The following is a 21,690-nucleotide window of genomic DNA, read 5'->3' as shown; positions in this document are numbered from 1 at the left end:
ATTTTACCGTTCGGACAGAGCCTCGTTGGCATTCGGGGAGTCGGTTCACAGATTCGAACTGTCAAAAGAGAGAGGGGTAGCCGACGAGCAACATAATGGAATTTGGGCCCGATCAACGGCGGACGGTGGAGATCCAGGCGGTGGAAATCGAAGGGTTCTCGACTTATTTCATGGCATTGGAGGTTGTTTTTCACCAAACCAAGCTCATATCGGTGATGAGGACCCTGAGACGAGCCTCCCAAAAATTTTGGTGGCCAACGGCCACCGGCGATGGCGATAACCTAACGACCGGTGAGTGGCCGAAATTCTAGAGAGAGGGAGATCTCTCCACTTTTTAAAAAAAAACCAAAAAATGAAATTATAAAAATGTTTGTATTTATAGAAGAATTTCAGGCTAAATAATGTTTTAAGTCCCCCAAACTTTACCGTGTTTTTATAAAATGGTCACTTGAAGGGACCATTTTTATAATTTTCTTTTTTTAATTATGCTTTATAATTTTTGGTATAATCACGTTTTAAGTCCCCCAAACTTTTCGTGTTTTTACATTTTGGTCACTAGACTTTTTCGTTTCTAATTTATTGCAATTTTATCATTATGTTTTGTTTTATTTTAATTTAATCACTGTTAATTTCTGATTTTTCTACTATTATTTAAATTTTTGCATTTTGGTCACTATTTATTTCTTATTTGGCTACTAACTTTTATTTTCTTGCATTTTAGGTCACTATTATTTTATTTTATGCAATTATGTCTTCATATTTTATGCTTATTTTATTTTTATTTTAAGTTGTTTTTATTTTACTGTTTTTTTATATTTAAATTTTTTAAATTAAATTGTTTAAATAGTTTATTATTACATAATTTAATCATTAGATTTAATTTTAAATTAGATTAACACTCGAATCAAACTTAGAATTTAGGATGACACTCTAGCTTAATTAGGGAGAAATTCGAGTCGAGTTTTTGCATAAGATGCCTGATTACACGAATCGATTGTTCGACTTTTAAAATTTATTAATAATTAGTATTTTCTAAAATACTCTAAGTTTAATAATTTAGATAATAATTAGCTTTTAAATTAATCCTCAACTTTAGAATTTATCAATTTAGGTCCTTAAACTTTTAAGTCTTTTATAAATCGATATTTTAGTCCTTTGACGTTTTAGTCCCCGAACTTCGATGAGAACTTTAATGTTGGCATAATTAAATAGGTTAAATAGAGCCTCCATTTTTAACTAGATTTCAATATAATCCTCTTACTTGTGTAAATACTCGAGGGACTATATCGGTTATTCGATTCGATAATTGATTAAAATCAAATAGGATTAATATTAGAGGCTACGTTTTTAGGTTTGAGCCTCTAGGTTCCTTAATTTTCATAATTTGACACTTTAAGATAGAAAAAGCCTTAATATATCCTTAGTTTAATTAGGGTAAATAAAAATTTGTTTGATTGCATTGTCTCTTTTAAAACCTAAGGCAATGTTCACTTATTAGTGAATTAATGGTATATCTCCCGCAAGTATGCTTAGGGGGTGACTACTGGTGATTCCCGAAATAGGTCGACATCATTTTTAAAGAATGCATCATGGTTTTCTAAAAACGAGGCAATATTTGGTTATTAGACACAATAGCTGATCTCCTGCATTTACGCTTGGGATCGAATGTTATCAGTCTCAATAAACGAATACCCTTTTCAACTTTGCATCCATAATGATTTTAAAATTAAATAAAGATCGAACTCAAAATTTCTGATTTTAAATATTGGGTAATCAACTAGGTACCAATTTTTGGGTGCTTATGGGGGTGCTAATCCTTCCCCACGTGTAACTGACTGCTGAACCTGATTTCTGGATTTTCGCATACCTTAAAACTTGGTATTTTGATAAAAATATTTTTTTTATTAAAATCACCCGGTTTTTATGGTGTCCCAATCGCACCTTAAATGATTGGTGGCGACTTCTCACATTTCGAAACACTTTTCAAAGAGAAAACCCCCGAGTCTGTATCAGTCTATTACTGCATGGACGAAAAACGGTGTCGATAGCTTTGCGACTTCGCTGGGGACATTTTGTTTTAAAACAAATTGAGAGTCGAGCCACGAGTTGTTTACCCCATATTTAGGATTTTGGGAAATTATGAGTTCGATCTTATTTTAATTTACGGTTCGTTATGTTATTTCAAATAAAAAAGATTTTCTCTCTGGTTAATGCTTACACTTTCGTGAAATTATTTAAGACTTGCATATCATAGCTCTAAACCCAACCTCTAACTCGATTTACCTAAGTAGGGAGAAACATCACACCTCATGAGGAGCATTGGGCTTCCTTGTATGGGTATGATAAAGTATCTTTGGAAAGCATCCTAAGTTGCTTATCCGGATATCAAATCCGATGTATGCTTTTAGCGGTGTGATCCCCTGTGTAGAATCCGATTTGCAAGTCTGTAATGAGCCAAAATCGGAGTCAACCTTAGCATGTTGTGAAGATGACTTGAGAACCCTTTGCTAGAACCCAACCTCATGTAGAGAATTTAGTAAACCTACCCCGCTAGAGATATGTGGATAACCTAGGAGAACTAGAACGCATATAGTTATGACTATTAATTTTCTTTGTATGCTTTATTTTTCAGTCTCAACTTTGATTTGATTTTAATTATTGTTGCTAAGATTACATTTCTTTAACTAATCATTTCAACTGACTTTTTTTCCTACTAACATTGTTTTCCTTTTGTTTGGTCTTATTGCATTTTTGCATGAACATGGCATATCCTTCAAAGGTATTGTTTAAAAGATTTTGATGTTTCAATATAACAAATTAAGTTAAATGAATTTTAAGATTTTACAAAAGGTTTTCTAAAGTATATTCGATATAATTATTCGAATATCAAAATATTACTTCAAGTCTTTCAAAATCCTTTTTAATCCTTACTAAAGTGTAAAAAAATATGTTAAACATATTTACAAAGTATTTCATTTCTTAATCAAGTCAAAAATCATTTCTTAATTAAAATCAAACCAAAATGGGCAGATTGCCCAGATGGAACCGATTCCCCCCCAAGGGGGTACTGATTCCCCCTGAATGGTTTGGCTCCGAGAAATAATAGAATGCTCGGAGGGAATCGATTCCCCCCAAGGGGGTGTCGATTCCCCCCTGTTCAACGGTCGAAATATTTGAATTTTACACTAAGGGAATCGATTCCCTATGAGGGGGTACCGATTCCCCCACGCTCCAAGCAGTTTTATTAATTGTTTTCACACTTAAACGGCTCCATTGACTCCACTAATCATCCCCAACGTTCAGAATCAATTGAAGGAGTATTTAAACAAGCTTAGAAGCCATTGATCAACAACAAGAAACAACAATCAACAAGAATTAAGAAAGAATCAAAGAGAAAGCATCAAAACCTCAAGTTTGAGCATTTTCAAGCCTATTTCATTCAATATTCATTTTTCCTTTCGAGAACACTTATTGTGCTCAATTGTATTATTCTTGAGTGTTCTTTATTTGTTCTAGAATTGTGCAAACATCTTGACTTGTGAGGATTTTCTTGTAAGTTTGCAAAATTTGTATTGTTCTATTTGTGAGAGAGTGTTTTCAAGAATTTGGGTATAATTCTTGAAGGTTACTCTTTGTCCTCAAAAGAAAGACAAATTAGTGAATTTGTGGAAAATCCTTAGTTTGGATAGCTAAGGTAGTGGACGTAGACTTTGGTTGAGAAAGTCGAACCACTCTAAATCGTTGTGCAATTACTTTCAATTTTCTGCAAAAGCTTTCACCGAAATTTTTATTGCCAATTCACCCCCTCTTGGCCCATCGATCGATTAACTCAACAATTGGCATCAGAGCTTGACTCATTTGAAGGTTTAATCGCCTCTTGAGTAGATCTGGGAAGAGTTACATCGATAATTAAGTCATCAATGGCCTCCACTTCAAACTCCGACTTCAGTCTTGATTCATTGCCCGTCAACAAGCCTCATTTCTTCAATGGAGCTAATTATGCTTATTACAAGAATAGGATGATGTATTTCATTCAAGCAAGTGACATGGGAGCATGGAATATTATAGAAGAATGATACATCAAACCTTCTATTCATCCAAGATTGTGGAGTAAAGGAGATAGAAGAATGTTCCAGCTCAACTCCAAAGCCATCCATATTATCTTTTGTGCTCTTAGACCAGATGAATATGGGAGAGTTTCATCTTGTACAACCGCCAAGGATATATATGACAAACTACAAGTCACTCATGAATGCACCGACGAGGTAAAAGAATATAAAATTAGTCTTCTAACTCATAGCTATGAAATTTTGTGGATGAAACAGGATGAAGATATCAAAGCTATGACGGATAGATTTTCAACGATTATCAATGGTCTCAAATCATATGGAGAGATCATTCCAAATGAAAAGCTTGTGAGGAAGTTTAGTTTATTTACTTCCAAAATCATGACAATCAAAGAAGAAGGCAATTATCGAGGCTAATAACTTAAAATCCTTAACCCTTGAAGAACTAATCGGCTCACTCCTCACTCATGAAATGATGCTTCAAGATGAGTTAGACCTCGATAAGATTGATGAGACACCAAAGGAGAAGGAGAAGAAGAAGAACGTTGGAGTTGCTATCAAATCCAAAAAAGATGAGAGTGATTCGGATGAAGATGACAATGATGAGGAAATGACATTATTTGCCAAATGGTTCAGAAAATTGATGAGGCCAAACCGAGGAAGAAAGACCCAATCATTTGCTACGAATGCAAAAAGTCGGGGCATGTCAAATACAATTGCCCTCAATTGAAGAAAAATGGTCAATCAAAGAAGAAGCACAAGGCTCATGTAGCTACATGGAGCGATGAAGAAGGTTCTGATGAAGAGGAACAAGAAGTAGCAAACTTGTGCTTGATGGCATTCAGGGAATATTCTAAGGTAACTTCTAACTCATCGATTTGGATGAATTATGATGAGTTATTAGAGGATTATAATGGGTTGGCTTCGGATTATAAGACTTTATTTTCAAAATACAAAAATGATATTTCAAAATTAAAAAAATGAAAATAGTCTTATGTCAAAAACCAACAATAATTTTGAAAGTAAAATAAAAAATTTGCGAATCAAACTAGAAGAGTTTGAAAAGAAAAATATTGATTTGCAAAATTTACTTTCAAAGGTCAATGATGATCATCAAAAGAAAATTGATGATCTTAAAGCTTCTTTTGATAAAGTTGGAACAAAACGTTTTGAAAATTGAGAAAATTCAAAATCCAACTTTGTTAGAAAAAGTTTTAAAAACTACAATCATAGAGATCCCAGAAGAACCTCTAATGGAAAAATAGTTAGAAGTATATAGGTTCCTAAAGAACTCATTACTACTAAAGATAAGGATATCCTACACAAATGGATACCTAAGGGGACTAAGATTTTGGAAACTAATGAATATGGACCCAAAAGAATTTGGGTACCAAAAATAAAAAATTAATATATGTTTGTAGGAAAAGGAGCATTGCTAAAAGGTACGGGAAACAAATTCAAACTCATGGTACCTTGATAGTGGATGCTCAAGACACATGACCGGAGATAAAAGACAGTTCATAGAGCTCAACGCCAAAAATGGAGGAGAGGTGACTTTTGGTGATAACTCAAAAGGTCACATTGAAGGTATAGGCATTATAGGTAATACCTCTTCCATACAAATTAAGAATGTTTTATATGTGAATGGATTAAAGCATAATCTATTGAGTATTAGTCAATTGTGTGATAAGGGATTCAATGTCATGTTTGATATTAATGGTTGTAAAGTCATTGACATTGCATCTAATCAGATTATGCTTGTTGGTCATAGAATAGGAAACATTTACATGGTGCATTTAGATTCTATAGATATGACTAATTTATGCCTAGTTGCTAAAGATGAGCATGATAGTTGGTTATGGCAAATGAGACTAGGACATGCTAGTATGAGTGTTTTGCAACGACTAATTCAAGGAGACTTAGTTAGAAGGTTGTCAAAGCTAAAATTTGATAATGATAAATCTGTGATGCTTGTGCTAAAGGAAAACAAAAGCGAGTTTCTTTTAAATCCATTAATGACGTATCCACTAGTAGAGTATTACAATTGATCCATTTAGATCTCTTTGGGCCATCTAGAACTACTAGCTTGGGTGGAAAACAATATGCATTTGTATTGGTAGATGACTATTCTAGATATACTTGGGTTATATTCTTAAATACTAAAGATGAAGCATTAGAAAAATTCATCACGTTTTCAAAAGTAATCCAAAACAAAAAAAAGGTTACTCTATAACTAGTGTTAGGAGTGATCATGGAACTGAATTTGAAAATCTTGGATTTACTGAATTTTGTAATTCTAAAGGTATTAGCCATAATTTTTCAGCAACTAGAACCCCTCAACAAAATGGAGTTGTTTAGAGGAAAAATCAAACTTTAGAAGAAATGGCTAGAACCATGCTTTGTGAAAACAATTTACCAAAATATTTTTGGGCCGAAGCCACAAATACCGCCTGTTATGTTATTAATCGAGTAATGATTAGGCCTATTTTGAAGAACTTTTTAAAAATAAAAAGCCTAACATTAGCTATTTTTATCCTTTTGGATGTAAATGTTTTGTTTTAAACAACGGTAAAGACAATCTTGGCAAATTTGATGCTAAAAGTGATGAAGGAATTTTTCTGGGTATTTCTTAAATTCTAAAGCTTATCGAGTATTTATAAAAGAACTTTAGTTGTAGAAGAGTCTATACATGTTGTTTTCGATGATAATCCCCTTCCGAGGAAGGATTCTTGTGTGAATGATGATGTAGGTATTATAAACATAAATGATGTTGGACATGACGTTGGAGAACCATCATCAAAGGAAGAAACGAAAGATGAGGAAACTCAAGATCCTCTCAAGAATCCAACCATTGAAGAAAGGGAAGTCTCTTACCCAAGGGAATACAACTATGTCAAGGATGGTGAAATAATAGGTGATCCATCCAAAGGGGTAACAACTCGATATTCTCTTAGAAATATTGTAATTGTTGCATTTATCTCATGCATAGAGCCTAAGAATATTAAAGAAGCATTAAATGATGAACATTGGATTATGGCTATGCAAGAAGAGTTAAATCAATTTGAGAGAAGTAAAGTATGGACATTAGTTGAAAGGCCTAGTAATAAATCTACAGTAGGTACTAGATGGCAATTAGAATGTTATTAGCATTTGCATGTTTCAATGAATTTTTAGGAATAAGCTTGATGAAAGTGGTAATATAGTGAGAAACAAGGCTAGACTTGTTGCTCAAGGGTATACTCAAGAAGTGGGCATAGACAATGATGAAACATACGCTCTCGTAGCTAGGATGGAAGCAATTAGAATGTTATTAGCATTTGCATGTTTCAATGAATTTAAATTATATCAAATGGATGTTAAAAGTGCATTTTAAATGGTTTTATAAAAGAATAAGTGTATGTGGAACAACCTCCTAGTTTTGAAGATTCAAAATTTACAGATCATGTTTTTAAATTGACAAAAGCTCTTTATGGTTTAAAACAAGCTCCTAGAGCTTGGTATGAAAGATTGTCAAATTTTTTAATTGAAAAAGGTTTTTTCAAAAGGGAAGGTTGACATTGCATTGTTTTTAAATCATAAAGGTAAATATTTATTAGTAGTTCAAATTTATGTTGATGATATAATATTTGGTTCTACTAATGATGTTCTTTGCCAAGAATTTTCTAAGCTAATGCAAAGTGAATTCAAGATGAGCATGATGGGGGAGCTCTCATTTTTATTGGGACTCTAAATCAAGAAAAGAAAAGATGGCATCTTCATCAATCAAGCTAAGTACGTCAAGGATTTGCTCAAAAAGTTTGGACTAGAAAATGGGAAACCTCATGACACTCCAATGAGCTCATCTACAAAGCTTGACAAAGATGAAGGAGGTAAATGTGTGGATGTTAAATTATATAGGTCAATGATTGGCTCTTTGCTTTATTTAACCGCAAGTAGACCGGACATTATGTTTAGTTTTTGCTTATGTGCAAGATTTCAATCATGTCTTAAGGAATCATATTTACTAGCTGTTAAGAGAATCTTTAGATACCTTAAGGACACTCCTAGTTTAGGACTTTGGTATCCTAGAGACTATAGCTTTAGCTTGCATGCCTTTTTTTATGCGGATTATGGAGGATGCAAATTAGATAGGAAAAACACCTCTGGTACTTGTCAATTCCTTGGAAATATGTTGATTTCTTGATTTTCAAAGAAACAAAATTGTGTTGCATTATCTACCACTGAAGTGGAATACATATCAGCCGATAGTTGTTGTGCACAAGTTTTATGGATGAAACAACAACTTTTTGATTATGGAATTGAAGTAGGTACCATTTCTATCAAGTGTGACAATACTAGTGCTATTTGTCTCACTAAAAATCCCATCCAACACTCTAGAACTAAGCATATTGAAATTAGACATCACTTCATTAGAGACCATGTCACTAAGGAAGATGTAGTTCTAGAATTTGTTGATACTTTGCATCAATTAGCGAATATCTTTACAAAACCTTTAGACAAAGAAAGATTTTGGACACTTAGGAGAGAATTAGGTTTAACTGACCTATCTTCACTTAGTGTTTAAATTAATATTAGTATTTTTAAGAATAAATGAAAAATGCTTATAATAATAATAATTTTGATTGCATTCTTTGCTATTAGTTAGGGGGAGTTTATGATTCTTAGTGAAAATTAATTTTATGTTCAAATGTAGTTAATGATAAAATTGATTGATTGAACATGATTAATTTTCAATATATAAGTTGCCAATACCACTAGAGCAAATTAATTTAGCATTTCAAGTGTTTAAAAATAGATTTTTAGCATTTTGGTGTAGTAGGAATCGATACCCCCTTGAAGGGGAACCGATTCCCTCTTTGAAGGGGAACCGATTCCCCCTTTGGAGGGAATCGATACCCCCCACGGGTTCTGGTTTTTAAACACCATAAAATCCAATTCTCTCAAACCCTCTCTTCTCTCTTCACATCGTTTCAACCTCTCTATCTCCCCAAATCTCCAATTTGCTTCAAAACATCGATTTCTAGTCGGAATCACTTCATATTTCATCTCCCAAACCTGCTAGAATCATTAAAATCGTGCAAACTTCATCCAATCTCACTCAAATCCAAAAATATTCAAGGTATTTTTTCTAAAACTTCTATTTTATCAATTTTTGATTTTAGGACTAGTTTTAATTAGTTCTAGGTTGAACATTATATCGGACATTGATAATTTAGTGTTTAGAAACTAGATTTTACAACAAATTTCATCAATAACGAACAATTTTTCAAAATTTTCTGAGAATTTCGAAATAAAAAAATTACTATTTTCAAAAATTAATGATGTTTTTTATTCAATTATGTTGTCTTTCATGAAAACTATACATATTAAGACTTTCGAACATTATTTTTCAATAGTTTTCAAAACTTTGCCCATTAGAATTGATTTAGAGAACCTTGAAATATTGAGGACTTATATGAGTTTTGGGATTGATATTTGTTGTATACATGTGTTTTAAAATTGCAGGTTACTCTTTCCATTCCGATTATCTTACGTCATGTCTCACAAACGTTCTAGACCTTCTTCTAGTCGATCTAGCCAACCACCAAACCAACCTCAAAATCCACCTCCTATCCAACAAATTCCTAATCTCAATCCCGATGATACTAATATGACCATTCTTAATCCGTGCTTCAATTAACCAGGTCGTAGACAAAATCTTCTCTTTCGGTATTCTCAATACTTTGAGTCTTACAAAATCTGAGAAGAACGAATCTCATCTCTTCAAGCCATGATAGACATAAATTTTCAATATCTTCCTACCCTACAAGAGTGGAAATTTGATAAACTCTTCGAACTTGAACCAATAGTTTATCATCAACTCATTTGTATCATTTATTCTAATGTCGTTTGCATTCAAAATCGGGCTAAAACCGCAACCATAGGAATACGATCCTATGTTCTAGGAAAATTCTTTTACATTGACCCAGATTGTATAGCCAACGCATTAGGATTAGATAATGCAAGCTTAGACAATGAAAAACAAATGGTAGGTTCTCAGTATAAACAAAGGGATATTGCGAGTGTTTTAGATCTTCATAACTGTTTCCTTCATCTTATGATCTCTTGGTGGTTTCGACCATCAGGAGGCAGATACTCCACTCTTCGAGCTTTGGATCTCTTTTGGCTACATTGCATCCAAAATAATATTAAAATAAACCTACCTCAGATCATCTTTGCCGAAATTGTCGAAACCGTAAACCTTGTTCCTAACAAGAAACTCTGTTCATCTCTAGTTTACGCTTGTATTCTGAGTAATCTGTTCTCTAAAGCTGAGGTTAGGGTTGGCCTTGATGCCGCTTTTCCACTCAAAAACCAAATCAATCTCTTTTCTTTAACTAAATCGGGATGGAAGATCAATGAAGAAACGGGTCTATGGGTTCGTACTAATGAGCAACCTCCAGAAGCTGAAGCAGTCGACGATGAGCCGGAGCAGCACGAGGAGCAAGCACATCAAGAAGATCAAGTGCCTCCATACTTCTGATCATTTATGGATAATCTTGATATGAGGTTTACATCCATCGAATCACATCTAACTGCTACCAACAAAATGATGAACCGTCATTTTGACACTTTGGACGAGAGGGTCGATACACTTTCACGTGATGTGGCCAATATTTGGACACACTTATCTCCTCCTGATCCACCGATGGACGATTAGGCCCTATTTTCTTACTTAGCTTCGACCTTATTGTTTTAACATTTTGGATGTTTTAATTTGTGGATTGTTTCAATTTCGATGCTTATATGCTTGGATTTATGTTTTGGATGTTATGGATGATTTGAACTTATATGTGGATTTGCTTAAATTTTAATTCTGTGCATCATTTTAGATATATGACCAATTTTACAATTTCACTTTCGTTTATGAATATTGATTATGAAGCTAATGGCTAATATATCTTTTGATTGTGTTCTTAACAGCTTAAGCTTTAAATTTCTAAATATCAAATGGCTAATTTTTCAAAACCTTGTTTAAAAATGGTTCAAAGTCTTTTTGATTTAACAAAAAAGGGGGAGAAGTGTTATAGTAAGAGGGAGTAATTTCAAAACCTGATTTCAAAATTTATTAGAAAATCTTAAAATTACTAAAATGTTTTGGAAGTGTTATAGTAAGGGGGAGTAATTTCAAAACCTGATTTCAAAATTTATTAGAAAATCTTAAAATTACTAAAATGTTTGTTATATCAAAAAGGGGGGAGATTGTTGAAAACATTTTGATGTTTCGATATAGAAAATTAAGTTAAATGAATTTTAAGATTTTACAAAAGGTTTTCTAAAGTATATTCGATATAATTATTCGAATATCAAAATATTACTCCAAGTCTTTCAAAATTCTTTTTAATTCTTACTAAAGTGTAAAAAAATATGTTAAACAAATTTACAAAGTATTTCGAGCCTTAATCGAGTCAAAAATCATTTCTTAATTAAAATCAAACCAAAATGGGCAGATTGCCCAAAGGGAACCGATTCCCCCCAAGGGGGTACCGATTCCCCCTGAATGGTTTGGCTCCGAGAAATAACAGAATGCTTGGAGGGAACCGATTTCCCCCCAAGGGGGTACCGATTCCCCCTGTTCAACGGTCGAAATATTTGAATTTTACACTAAGGGAATCGATTCCCTATGAGGGGGTACCGATTCCCCCCATGCTCCAAGAAGTTTTATTAATTGTTTTCACACTTAAACGGCTCCATTGACTCCACTAATCATTCCCCAACGTTCAGAATCAATTGAAGGAGTATTTAAACAAGCTTAGAAGTCATTGATCAACAACAAGAAACAACAATCAACAAGAATCAAGAGAGAATCAAAGAGAAAGCATCAAACCTCAAGTTTGAGCATTTTCAAGCCTATTTCATTCAATATTCATTTTTGCTTTCGAGAGCACTTATTATGCTCAATTGTATTATTCTTGAGTGTTCTTTCTTTGTTCTAGAATTGTGCAAACATCTTGCCTTGTGAGGATTTTCTTTTAAGTTTGCAAAATTTGTATTGTTCTCTTTGGGAGAGAGTGTTCTCAAGAATTTGGGATATAATTCTTGAGGGATTTGTAAGGTTACTCTTTGTCCTCAAAAGAAATACAAATTAGTGAATTTGTGGAAAATCCTTATTATGGACAACTAAGGTAGTAGACGTAGACTTTGGTTGAGAAAGTCGAACCACTCTAAATCGTTGTGCAATTATTTTCCATTTTCTGCAAAAGCTTCCACCGAAATTTTTATTACCAATTTACCCACTCTTGGTCGATTCGTTGATCGATTAACTCAACAACCTCAAACCATCAATTGCAGCTCGAATTTTTCTTTCTATCTTATGTTTCATTTCTATAAATGTGGTGTCTTTGTTTAACATCATATTTATTGGTTTTTCAGACTGAAAAACAACTCTGACCTCATTTTCCATAATCTGTCCATTATAATGGACAATCATGAAAAAATTGTTGTTCATTTTCTCTACAAATAAAAAAATATAAATTTAGATTAAAAAAATTAGATAAGATAATTTCATAAATAAATAAATAAATAAATATAATATTATATTATATTAACGATAAAATAAAATTTGTTATTTAACTTGATTGATTACTAATATTACTAATAATGATTTAATAATTATTATTAATTTAGTGATTTGATATTTAATGATTTAATAATAATATGATTTAGTAATGATTACTAATAATTATTTATTATAAATATTTAATGATTTAGATTTGATATTAATCATTCAGTAATGATTACTAATAATAATGATTAGTTTGATAATATTTTTTATTTTTTTAAATATCAAACAAATTTGTTAATTAATTAATCAAATTTGTTAAATATCAAATAAATTTTTATTTTTTTCGGGTAATCCCCGTCCCGAATACTCGACCCGTTTAATTCGATTTTCGATTCTACCGACGGGTTCTGTTTTTTTTTTTCATCCCTAATAACACCCTTGACCCTGACCGTCTCCGGAAAGGCTAGAAGAAACTTAGAAAGGAACTGGCCTGCTACTTTCTGCATGACAGTTAGGGGTTGGACGTGATCCATTCTGACTTCCCTTGGAGAAGAGCGTGGACAGATTTGTTTTTTTATTATATAATCCTTCACCTTTGGTATTTGAAATATGAAAATTGAATAAGAATTTCAATGCTACAGCAACTCAATACACCATAGAAATGGTGAACACTGGTCCGCTAAAAAGCCCCAGAAAATAGCCTCTTCTCTAACTTGAACAAATGTTATGAGAAAACAAACCAGGTTTATCGTTTATGGCCTTTTCCTTCTCAGTTTTGCTTTTCGCCAACGATGACCCCGAGTTCGGAGGGGACCTCAAAGGATCCCAGATATGATTTAATAGACATTCAGAATATCAGACTATACTAGGGTGTCCCTCACCCAGTTACAAACAGCACAAGGCCATCGCGTTCTAATGCAGTCCACCAACGGAGCATGTTGAGAAGGCACGGGTTTAGCCACTTCAGTCCCAGCAGAACCAGATGGAACTACTACTTCTGCCATGAATTCCTCCGGTGTAAGCCTTGGGGGTACTGAAACCCTCAATTTTGTAAGCCTTGGTCTTTGTATTGGAGTCTCACCCCCAGAACTCGACTGGCTGCCATTCAAAACTGATTTTGTTATTCCATTAAAATGGAAAAGATCGAATACCTTTTGACCCATTTGTCCGGTCGAATGAAAATGAAAATGGCCGAGGCTGATGAGATGAATCTCCCCATTGTCCAGGAAGCTGTCGTTGTTGATGAAAAAAAATCGGGAGGGGACAAGAGAGGGTGGTCGAAGCTTTGAAATACAACCGACTAATGGTTGATTTGGGTTTCTAGGGGTTCAGTCGAAGGAGCGAGTAGGCACAGGAGAAAAAACGGAGGAGTCAGAGTCTTCTTGGTCGTCATTTGGAGCTTCATCGACGATGTCTATTAGCTTTGATGATCGGCGTTGTTAGTTTTAGGTATTGGTATGGCTGCTGCGTGAGAGAGAATGAGAATTAAAAAAATAGGGTTTATGAGGACGGGGTTGATGAGGGTTCGTATGGGCCAATATTTGAGTCTTGAAATTGTATGGGGTTTGGACGCAGGTTGGGTCTTTGTAATGACCTGCAAAATAATAAAATTATATTAATATTTAATATTTAATAAATATAATAATAAAAATAAAAAATGATAAAAAAATTCAGACAAAATGGATGTTTACAACAAGTATAAACCATAAACTATACATCATATTAGATTAGATCAAATAAAAAAAAACTTATTGTTTTTTTTTTGCCTTCACGATGAAAGAGATGAGAAATAAAGTTGAGATAATGGCTGAAACGGTTAAACTGAGGGTTTTAAAAATTATTTATATAATAAATACAAATAAATTTCTCTAAAAACTAGTTTCCCTCTAAAACTCAATTTTCTTTAAAAGAAAATTGAGTTTAATTTATTTCTCATTAATTGAAAATCGTCCAGTTTATTTAAATAGAACTCTTTAATCGACAAACTTTTATAATTAAATAAATCAAGTTGATTTAATTTAAAATTTAAATTAATCATTTTTTCTCATCCCTAAATTTATATATCATAATATGATTATAGGGATAGCTATTTTTATCAAGGGTGAACTACATTAGGTGATTAAATTATTAGGATGAATTCTATTTTAAATATAAAATTGTCTAATAAAATACTAGGATTTAATTTGATTTCAATTTAACTATTAGTAGTCAATTAATGTAACATTTAAGTAAATTTATATAAAAATACATTTGTTTCTCATTAATAAAAACAACTCCATAATTTTATCAAATACATGATTTTTATCATCTGTATTAGTTAGGGGTGTTTATATTTAAGTACTCGTTTTTTCAAGTATTTGAGATTTTCGAGTGCCAAAAACTTGGTCCATGTCTTACCTAGTAATATGCGGGTACTCGTAAGTCGAGTAACCATTAAACCTGGTACCATTATTTTCAGGTCATCGATACCCGATTAATATTTATTTTATTTCTTTAATTTAGTTTAATTTTCAACAAAAAGATACATAATGCTCTTGTACTTTTGTGAAAAGATCAATTTGGCCATTAAATTATTGTTGCATTCAATGTGACCCTCGAATTTAAAAAAAATTAACGTAACCCTTTAATCAATGGTTTCTATCGTTAACCATTATGAAACTGTGTAATAAAAAATATTAAAAAATAGTTATACAACTAAGAAGAGCTTTGTAGTGAATATAACATGATTGACGAAAGTAAACTTCACCTAAACTTAATGTAAAAAAATAATAGGAAATTTGTCCTACTTTGGTTAATATATATTGTTCAATTTTTTTAGAAATTTAATTTTCATTTTCACTATTTTGATAATATATTTTGTTATTATCTTTTATTTGAAACTAGCTTCGTAAAAACTAAATGAAAACAATTTTGATAATATATTTTGTTATTATCTTTTATTTGAAAATGCCATTGAATTATATATATCACAAAAATTTGATTTTTATGAACATTTTGTTTTTATAATAAATAATAATTATTATTATTATATTTTCTCATTATAATCAAAATGTACAACTACAAACATATTTTTTTTCATAAAAAACTAAAATCATTTATTAATTAAAAAATAAATTTTTTGTTGTTATAATTTTTCTATAACAATAACTATAAAACTTTTACTATATAACATTTTTAGAACCAAAAAATAAGAATAAATATTTTATAGTATAAATTTTCATAATGATTAAAATATATAACTACAAAAATAATTGATTACAAAAAATTGAATTTTATTATCTGATGTGATAATTCTTTCTATACCAATAACTATAAATTATAATTACAAAACTTATCAATACAGCTTTTTGAAACAAAAAAAGAGAGAAAAATATTTATCACAATATATGTTATCACTATAATTAAAATTTATAACTACAAGTATAATTTCTCACAAAAATATGAATACCATTATTTTTTGTGACAATGTTTTTTGTAATAATTATAAACACCTATAGTTACAAAAATTGTTAATATATCATTTTTCTGGTGCAAAAAATTATGGAGGAAAATCTTTATCACAATATATTTTGTTACTATATAACATTTTTGACATTTAAAAATAGGGAGAAATGATTTTGATAGTATAATTTTTTATAATGATTAAAATATATAAGTACAAAAATAATTTACTACAAAAAACTTGAATTTTATTATTTGATGTGATAATTTTTTTCTATAACAATAACTATAAATTATAATTATAAAAATTGTCAATATAACTTTTGAAACAAAATAAGTGGAGAAAAATAGTTATGACAATTAATATATGCTATCACTATAGTTAAAATTTATAACTACAAATATAATTTGTCACAAAAACGCGAATATCACTATTTTTTGTGACAATTGTTTTTGTAATAATTATCAACACTTATAGTTACAAAATTTGTCACTATATGACTTTTTTTTGCGTAAAAAAATTTGGAGGGAAATCTTTGTGACAATATATTTTGTCACTATAATTAAAACATATAACGACAACCATTGTTTTTTACTAAAAACTTGAATCTCATTATTTGTTGTGACAATTTTTTTGTAACAATAATTATAGTTTATAGTTACAAAACATGTCACTATATGATTTTGTTTTTTTACCAAAAATCGGAGATAATCATTTGTGACTATACATTTTGTCACTATAATTAAAATATATAATTACAAACAAAATTTGTCACAACAAATCTAAATCTCATTATTTGTTGTGACAATTTTTTTTTGTTATAGTTGCTAAAATTTTAGTTACAAAAGTTGTCACTATATGCATTAAATTTGGTGCCAAAAAATTGGAGGGAAACATTTGTGACAAAAATTAGTAATAAAATTTATTTTGTCACCATATGTTACACATGTTTGTTAATTGTGACAAATTATTATGACAATTTTGGCTTTTGTCATAATTGTATATATATTTTTAATCTAATGCGACGATTATTTATTTTATCACCAAAACGCTATTAATAATGACAAAATTAATTTTGAGAAAATTAAATTTGTCATAATAGTAGAAATTTCTTGTAGTGTGTGACGCTTTATGATGGGTTGAGGTGGTTGTGACCCACACGCTCAAAATAATATGAATATATCGGTACTGTGTTTGGGCCGCCTCAATCTCTATGGTCTTTCTCCCATGACAGTTTTATGCCTTTCCCACTTGACCACAGTAACAACAATCACTTTCTGAAAATCTCGACAATTTTATCTAGGCCTGTAAACGAACCGAACGCACACGAACGGATGTATGTTCATGTTCGTTCATTTAATAAATAAGCGAACATAAACGAACACGAACATAAACGAACAAATTTTTTTTTGTTCATGTTCGTTCATTAAGGAATATAGCTTGTTCATGTTCGTTCATTTAATAAATAAACGAACATAAACGAACACAAACATAAACGAACACGAACATAAATGAACACGAACATAAACGAACATAAACGTTGGAGACCCTACCTTCCATTGTTCTTTCATGAAAAATAGTCGACAATGCAAATCAACCAAATCTACAGTGATAATAGCGTAAGAGTTGATTAGCAGTGATGAAATGTTTGAAGATATCAGATATTTCGATCAATCTTTTAAAGATATTAAATGATTCACATAACTTTAGAGTTAATTTGTTCGAACACGACAAAAAAATACATAAATCATAAGTAAGCTATATGAATATAATAAAGTCTTAAAGTTAATTTGTTCAACAAAACAATCTTCTTGAAATCCAAACAACTTCAATAATATTCGTAACATATTCAACTTGCATTCATGATCAGTCGTTAATTCATCATCCATCCTGATCAAAATCAAACAAATAAAATTATATTAAAGGAGTTATAACAAAAGATGAAAAATATACTAAATTAGCAAAGTTATACCAATTCATTCATCCTCATTTTCAAGGAATCTCAACATGTATGATATCTTCGTTTTGCTACAACAAATCAAAAAACAAAAAATATATTAGTCATTGTAAAACCAAATTCAATAAAACTTAAAACATAAAAATACTTTGTTTTATTTTTCTCCAACCCATAGTATTGACGATACCAATCAGCTCCACAAACAAGCATATCTACCATCTTAGTTCCTAAAGAGGATCGATGCGGATCAATAACCCTCCCACCAGCACTGAAAGCAGATTTAGAAGCAACAGTAGTGACCGGAATTGCCAATATGTCAGCAGCCATTTTTGAAAAAAATGTTAAATTTAATATTGTTCTCCTTCCACCATCCCAGTCCACAGTCTTCATCTTTCCCAAGCCCCGAACCTTCCTACCATGCGAGTCCCTCATCTTCTTTATGCCTGAGTCTGACTCGTTTCAATTCAAATACCTCGACTCACCTCCTTCCATTCCTCCGCAACATTGCAGCCATATCTAGCAGCGCTCCACTGACCTCGCCACTTTCTTCCCCCACTAGAGGATATAAGCGCAAATCTGACTGGGACTCCCTAAGGGCAACTCTAACGCGGATGACTGGGCAACGAGGGGTGGGCTGGGGAAGACCGACTGGTCGAATGCACCATTCATAGCGGCGTACAAGGGGTTCCACATCATTCAAGATGCCACAAAAAATCCCTAAATTCACACCCCAAAATTAACAGACCAAAAAAAAATTCAAATTATTTACCTTATGAAATCACGTTCAAGAAGGGAAAGAGATGAAGCTCTGTCGAATCGTTGCAGTTGAAGACTTGAAGCTCCGTCGAATCATTGCAGAAATGAAAATTGTGGAGGGTGGGGAGAGTTGAGAATCAAGAACAGCTGAATGACGGGTTGGAGAAGAGTTGAGAAAATATTGTTTTTAGATTTAGGGTTTTTTGTATTACCGCTTAATCAGGTTGTAAAATTGGGTTAATTATGAAGTTGGTCATCAAAATATCATATTAATTAATATTTTTAAGATACATACAAATTGGTCACCAAAATTGATTTAAGAATATTAGGTTAAACATAAATGAACGCACATAAACGAACATAACTAAACGCATATAAACGAACATAATCGAACGTTCACGAACGTAAATGAACGAACGAGACATATGTTCATGTTCGTTCATTTAATTAAACGAACACAAAATCTTGTTCATGTTCGTTCATTTAATAAATAAACGCACATAAACGAACTTCCCGCCGCACGATTCATGAACAGTTCGCTGAACGTTCAGTTCATTTACATGCCTAATTTTATCTAAAAATCACCCAAAAAACACCTATTTAGTACTATTTCTCGAATATATACAAAAGTAGCACCATTTCTGATAGAAAAGGGGAAAACACATTGTGTGAAATTCGCCTTGCTGAGGTGGATGGAAACTTGGGTTTTTGATGATTTGGTGCCACAATGGAAGGCGTGTGTCAGAGGAGGCGCCTTTGTTTTTTGAATATCGCTCGTTGATGAGGCGATTTAGGGTTTTTGTAACAATGAAAGAAAATGGTTTAGGTTGAAGGTGGTTTAGGGATTTTAGGTATGTTAAAATGGTTTAGGGTTAGATTAAAATTTAACATATTAAGCACGAGAACAAAATCGTAAACCGGAAATAACGAATCCTAAACATTAAAAAAAATATAGAAGAAAGCCACATCTTGTAAAAGAAAAGGAAATAAAATCACATAAATTTAAAAAACAAGAAAATCGAATCACATAAATTGAAATATCAGGAAATACAATTTCACAAGTAATAGTCGATGGTTAAGTGATGAATTGTGGTTTAGGTTTCTACAATACCCACATATTTTATGTTAAAATTGTCAAATACTTTTGTTAAATTATGTGATGAAAATTTAAAACTATTATGTGTACGTGCCAATGTCAAAGAGGGTTAGTTAAAGTGGTTGATTTTTTTTGTTTTTTTGATAAAGACTTCAAAAGTCGTTAATTTAGTGGTTGATACTCCAAAAAAAATTGATAAAAGTGGTGGTTTGTTTCAATGGTTGAACCAAATCTTGAAAATTCTTTTTCTTCTATAATATATTCATATACATTAAGAAATTGGGTTATATTAACTTTTTGAATTCAAAGTATCTGACAAAGTGATCAAGTGTGCCGATCTTTCTATTTGGTTAATTAGTATTGTCTTCCAAGTCAGTCATTTGGAAATTCGATTGAATATATATATTTAATGCAGAATTTCTTTCTTAATTTTCATGTCTAGGACCTTTTTTTTTAAACTTAATTATGTCATAAAAACTTGTTAATCTTTTATTAATTGTACATACGTTTTCATTACTATATGCTTTATCAGTCTAACATCGTTTATTGGGCTAGCTCTTCCTATATTTAACAAACTTTTACATGTAAGTATTATTTGATAAAATAAAATAAAATTATAAAATCTATTTGATATATTCATTAAATTTATGTATTAAATATAATTAGACAGTCTGAGAAATTAATCTTTGTGTATATTATATAAAAAGTACATTTTAGATTTTTTAATACTTACATTTGCAATGTGATTTATTGGTCTAAAATGTTAGTTATCTATTTTTTCACAAAAGATGTTTATAAAATAAGGTGTACTTTTTCCCCTTCATTTAGATTTACGGAAGGTTTTTAATGAAACCCATGTCTTTGTTTTATATGTATTGAAGCATTTATACTAGGGGTGCTTCTTGAGTGAGTCGATCTTGAGTTTGGTAATGATCGACTTGTACTCGTTAAAAAAATTTGTTGCTCAACTCGTTATCCGTTAAGTTCAATAGAAATTTTACCTAGTTTTAAAATATAGATAAAATCTACTAATATTATATAGAGCTTAATATAAACATAAAATAACAAAATTAACCAAAAAAAATTATCGAAAGAGAATATGAAGCAATTTCAAAGTCAAAATTTCAAGATAACAATCCACAAATACACCAAACTAACATATTAAAACTAAAGTAACAATCCAGAAATACGTCAAACTAACATATTAACGACGGACTTTGCTCGACTCAATTCGTTAAGGTCTCGAGTCAAGTTCGAGTTTAAATCGAATCAACCCGAGTCAAATATTTACAGAGTTTTAACTGAATCGAATTCGAACAACTCATCATTAAACACCACTAATCTGTACCATACAAAAACTCCTTTAAAAATTGAAAGTAATTTTCTCAATTGAGTGGTTAATTAGGGGATATCAACGGCTAAACTCTTTTATATTATAACATTCTATGCAAGGACGAAAGGTGGGAGAGGAAGTGGACGTGGTAATCGGTTTGTTTAGATTATGGTCGAGTTAGATTATATTTTAGCTTGGGATTTAAGTTCAATTTTAGTAAGATTAAATTTGACAGATACTATTTTGTAATCACTTTAGCTTAATAAAAAAATGATTCAAATTTTGTTTTAATCTAAGATAAATGGAGTTGAATCAATATAGAATGATTAATATTCGGGTCTATGATCAATTTAATTTAAATAATTAAGATTGTAAATTTATAGGCTGTAAACTATTCAAACACCATAATTCTAATCTATTCTTGATTAATTGGTTTTTCTTGTTCAACCTTAGGAGTATTCTGATTAAAGCTGCAAACCGTTGTTTTAAAACGA

This window comes from Hibiscus syriacus, unplaced genomic scaffold, assembly GCF_006381635.1.
Source record: "Hibiscus syriacus cultivar Baekdansim isolate YM2019G1 unplaced genomic scaffold, ASM638163v2 tig00110160_pilon, whole genome shotgun sequence".
NCBI classification, from domain to species: domain Eukaryota; kingdom Viridiplantae; phylum Streptophyta; class Magnoliopsida; order Malvales; family Malvaceae; genus Hibiscus; species Hibiscus syriacus.
This window is presented reverse-complemented; position numbering follows the sequence as displayed.